Source organism: Pollicipes pollicipes, unplaced genomic scaffold, assembly GCF_011947565.3.
Source record: "Pollicipes pollicipes isolate AB1234 unplaced genomic scaffold, Ppol_2.1 Scaffold_4740;HRSCAF=5597_pilon_pilon_pilon, whole genome shotgun sequence".
Taxonomy (NCBI): domain Eukaryota; kingdom Metazoa; phylum Arthropoda; class Thecostraca; order Pollicipedomorpha; family Pollicipedidae; genus Pollicipes; species Pollicipes pollicipes.
In genome coordinates, this window is record NW_023596545.1 from 23182369 (window position 1) to 23187175 (window position 4807).

Sequence of the window (4807 nt, forward strand, 5' to 3'; positions counted from 1 at the left end):
GAGAATTTTTAGTCTTCAAAAGGGCAGGATCGTGAGCTGCCTGAATAATTTGTAAAAATAACTATATCAATCCAAACCCCCATACAAATGTGAAGCACTCCCATTAACACGTAAAGCTGATTGAAAGCCAACTGATGTCCGCTGATGCGACAATTCGTGCTGAGGTTTTCCAAGCACGAGGAGTCACTGGTCCTATTTTCTTGACGTCGAGGCACCATATGGCCCATTGACGAGACGGTATTTGTTTGACGCTTCTATGGTATTCTTTGCCGTTTCGCCCATTTTCTGTTTCTATTTCTATTTTTATTTCTATCTCTGGGTGAATTCAGATTAGTCGACGCGAAATGGCCTGCGCCGTCTTAAATGAAAAAAGAAGATGGACAAAATTAGATTCTATCAAAGACAGACGCCATTTTACTGTGGTTTGAGTTCCGTAGCCATCTTTGGGTGCGGGGTCACAGCGTGATTTTAGTTGTGTAACATGTATAGTTGTGCCGCAGGCCTCGACCTCAGCATTATAAGCAGCTTCTCAAGCTGACACTTTCTTTGCGCAGGGGCCAACTATTCACGCAACGCATATTTCTTTCCTCCGCCGAAGCCTTTCAGGACAGGCACGTGGCGTGCGCTAGCATCTTGCATCAGCACGTGCGCCGCATCTGCACTAGAAGAACATCATCATAAAGGTCCTGAAAAAAATCAAGAACTTGCGTGTCCGCTATGCCATGGGGCTTTCACACCCAGCCAAGTGTGATTGCAAAACTAAAAACATTGTTAGACAATGCTCGTGTTTCAGGACACAGGTGCCGAAAAACAAGAGCGCCGGGATCTGTCCCGGACACGCGCTCCGCTCTCACCAGCCAGGCGGCGTGGGAGGGGGTCTGCAGAGGGAGGGCGGCGGCGCCGGCCGGGCCCCGTGGGAAGACCCGCAGTTGGGGCCGCCGGCCGGCTCGGCACCCGTCCAGCGTGACCGTGCCGGTCGCGTCCCGTGCCAGCAGGGCGCACGAGCAGAACTGACCCGAGGTCAGGTCACACGGCCCGGAGCGCACCGTCACCTGTCAGACATGGCCGGGGTCATGACGCGGTGCGGCGCGGTGCCCCGTACGCGGAGACGGAGGGGGATCTAAAACTGCGCGACAGCCGGTATCAGGGAATGATAAGTCTGGAAGACGTTAAATGAATGGGATCAGTTGAAGTGAACCGCGTTGCAAAAGGCGTCAAATCGAGGCGTTTTGTTCACATGTGGTCAATAACATGAAAAATTGGACATGCACACTAAAACGCCGAGTATTTCAAGCTTACATTCTAACCTGTCATTAAACACCAAAAGTTTTAACCTTGACATGATTCGCCGTTTCGCGTAATGCCACCTGACGGGGGTCGTTGCGACCTCTCCCCCTGAAGTCAATAAATAAACCCATATGGCAGGTCAAAGGTCAAAGTTACCAGAATATCTCGCTTTTCAGATACACAGGTTTGTCTACATGAGAACATGCCTCGTAGCACCGTAAAATCTAAACAGGTCTGCTTCTTGGGATGAGAGAAGTAAAACTCCGGGGAGAAGCCTTTTTTGTTGGCACATTTCGGGGAGGGTCGGAACATTGTTTACCCCCCTCCCCCCGCCCTCCCCGTTTCGTTTTGCGAAGCTTCGCCCTTGTCTATGGCTCTGTTACCGCGACAGCACCGGCTCAACACGCACGGTTCGTGGAATCGCCGGCTTTCACCGCCGCCAACGCCGGCCGTTGATCTTCGCTTAGTGTTCATAAGAATCGTCGCTGTGCTCAGAAACCAAAAAATTCTGGGACCATGCTCTTGTTGTGTAAAAAACGCGCATGAATGCCCATAGTGAACCGAGCATTTGGGTCTGTTTATACGACATGCCGCAGAGGCATCCCCAAAAAACCTTAGGGAGTGTTGCATCAACTCCCAAATCAGACTAGCGTTTTTATGGCAGCGTGATCCGTTAGTTCTCACAGATTTATTTGCTGTTGCAGTGCATTATGTATAAAGCCTTTTAAAAGTTGCATGCAATTAGGAAACTGCGACTTATGTCACTGGGAGTTTACGGAGCACTCCGAAACTGAGACCACATGGCGTCGCCTGCCTCTCACCCAGCAGAGGGCGAGTACCACAGGATGTCCTTATGCGTTGGCTATTACATAAATTAGGGCAATACACAGTAAAACCAATAGTGTCACGATAGACACGCAATCGCCATGACCAGAGTAAACGGTAGAAGATAATGTGGTGATGATTATATAACGATACCATCATATCATGCGAATAATAAAAGAGGAAGTCTAGGTAACGGAAGTAGGAGGTCGATGGTACAAATTGAGCCCTTTCCTTGCGAGGACCTAGTCCACATCTCGTCTGTTCATCAGCATCTCATGGTATACTGAACGTCGTTTACAGCTACTGGATGACCGTTAGTTCATTATTTAATTGTAATTCGAACAAGTTGTAGGTTTCCCCTCTCGCAGCTGTCTCTGCGACGCTCGCATCTGGCGCACCTCGGATGTCAGGTTCGTAACTGCATTCAGAGCTGAGCGTGATTAGAGTCACGATCACATTAGGCAAATCCTTTCCCTAACTGAGACTTCCGACACATCTTATTTGGTTATGAACAGTTCCTGGCAAGCACAGGGCACAGGAGTGTCTGCCCTCCCACCTGAAGGGCTTCTGACAAGTCACCATAGAGCAGGTGAACTCCAGGAGCAGACAGCTGCCGTCGAGTCCCGTCGAATCCGATGATGTGATTGGCTGTGACCAGGTGGCACATCGAAGCGACCGCCGATAGCTGTGCACAGAGATTCTCGTTAGTGAAACCATCAACACATGGCTGATTACAGGCCCTCTGGCTTGTCACCATATTGTAGTTCATAGTCTATTTGTCCATCTCTAGTTCATAAATCGCCCCCAACAGCTGGACCAAATCTGACAGTCAGATTATCATTGCTGGCAAGGCAGCCAGGCGGGCAAGCAGCGGTCATCAGGTAATTAGACGGGTAACTGAGGCCGCCACTTGTCTCAAGAGAGGCGCCTATCCAGGCGGTCAAGATACCCTCCGGTCCGCTAGCTGTCGATAGGAACAACAGCCGGCCAGCCGGTCATCAACTGGGTCATGTGACCTACAGCCCGGTCATTGGGTAAAGATCTGGTTAAACTAAAGTAATTACATCTAAATATGGTCATGTAGGTGAGTTATGCTTAGTGGGCAGGGCAATATAAAGTCCTCAAAGGTTGGTGTGACGGCTTATGTAGTGGCTAAACACATTACCGTTTTGTTGACGCAGACTAATACTGAACCCAAACAAAGCTGGTGTTGGGTTTTTAAATGTTGAGCACATGTTTTAGCGGCCAGAATACAGCCGCCTTCGCCAGAGATACAATTCCATGTCCTAACGGCCGCAGGGAATATAATCCTCGAAAAGTACAGGCAATTACCGTTTAAGTCGCTAAGCTGTTCCTCAGTTTCCGTTGCTTACGAGGGCCCACAGCCGCACATAGCGGCTCTAAAACGTCCAAGTGGGGCTTGGCCATTCATTGCGGGCGATTCATCCTAGGCTACGACCAGAACTGGAATGTCTCAACTTCGAGCAAGTCGTAGATCTCCCCTCGTCCAGCTTTCTCCGTGGCCCTCGCGTCGGGTGTCGTTTCTGATGCCAAGTTCGTAACGGCATTCAGCGATGGGCGGTGTTGTGGGCCGGTTCTGCTCGGATGGCGCTATGATGCATTGTAACGCAACACACATACCAATGACAATATACTGCAATAGACAGATGGCAGAGCAATAAAACACATCGTATGCATTCCACTGTGATGAGAGTGTGATGCACTTGTCAGAAACAAACACCACCACGCATCACACACATAAAATACATGTACATAACTGTTGAACGTGTATTGCTTGCTGTTAAATACAACAGCGTGCAATAACCAGTGGGTTGTACCTGAAGCTGAACAGGTGGCGGCTGATACTCTGTCCATAGGCGGTCCACTTCCAAGTTGTCAACAATATTCACATATATGAGGCTGGGTCGAGACGACTGCATAGACGGTCCCTAGAAGTAATGGAAAGAAGCGGTGGCATCGCTGAAGTCATTAGCTCATTAACTGTTGTGCTCGCTCACCGACGGCGCTAACTTGGATTTGACGCACAATTCTGTCTTGAGCAGCCTCGGCTTGAGAAAGCCAAAGAAGCTCAACTTAAGTGACGTGATGCCCACAGGTTGTGTTTTTATCCCAATCAATGCCACCGCTTAGGCCTTAGATCAGATGCCTCAGCCAGACTGCAGGACAATTATAGACCAGCTTCCACTAGGGAATGCTGATCCGGGGATATTTTCTGACGTAAAATCAATTTGCTTTCAAAAATGCTTTCAGTAAGAGCACTTAGAGCGTACTAACAAGCTATGAGGAAGGGATTCTTTTGAAGCAGGCTTTTGAAAGTGGCCGAACCGCTTTGAAAACGTAAGCGAGCGGCCCAACTCGGTACGCGTCAGAGAAAATCAGTCCCACATAGGAGCGTACAGACGATTCACGTTTCCTGTTATTCAACGTTGCGTACCGTAGATAATTGAGCGCAAGACATCACACAAATGTGAAAAGCGCGATACCATGTATTGAACCAATGAAACAGGAAAGGTGCAGCAAAAGGCAAGATGCCGACAACTGAGGACAGGGTATGGGATTCCCAATTAAGGTAGCTGCTGTGATAGACGATAGCTTATTACGCTTTCGATCGTCTGAAAGTCTGGCGATGATTTGGTATTCAAGGCCTCACCGGCGCCGAGGTAGGAAAGTGAAA

The 4807-nt window shown here is 49.2% G+C and overlaps 1 long non-coding RNA gene across 1 annotated transcript; it reads right to left on the minus strand.

Moving 5' to 3' along the window:
• Nucleotides 1-978: 978 nt before the first annotated feature.
• On the minus strand, nt 979-4043 carry LOC119098577 (uncharacterized). Its single transcript, XR_005094263.1, has 3 exons — nt 3951-4043; nt 2669-2797; nt 979-1052 (listed from the first exon to the last, which is right to left on the minus strand). It is a non-coding gene; the product is annotated as an uncharacterized LOC119098577 (long non-coding RNA).
• Nucleotides 4044-4807: the final 764 nt, after the last annotated feature.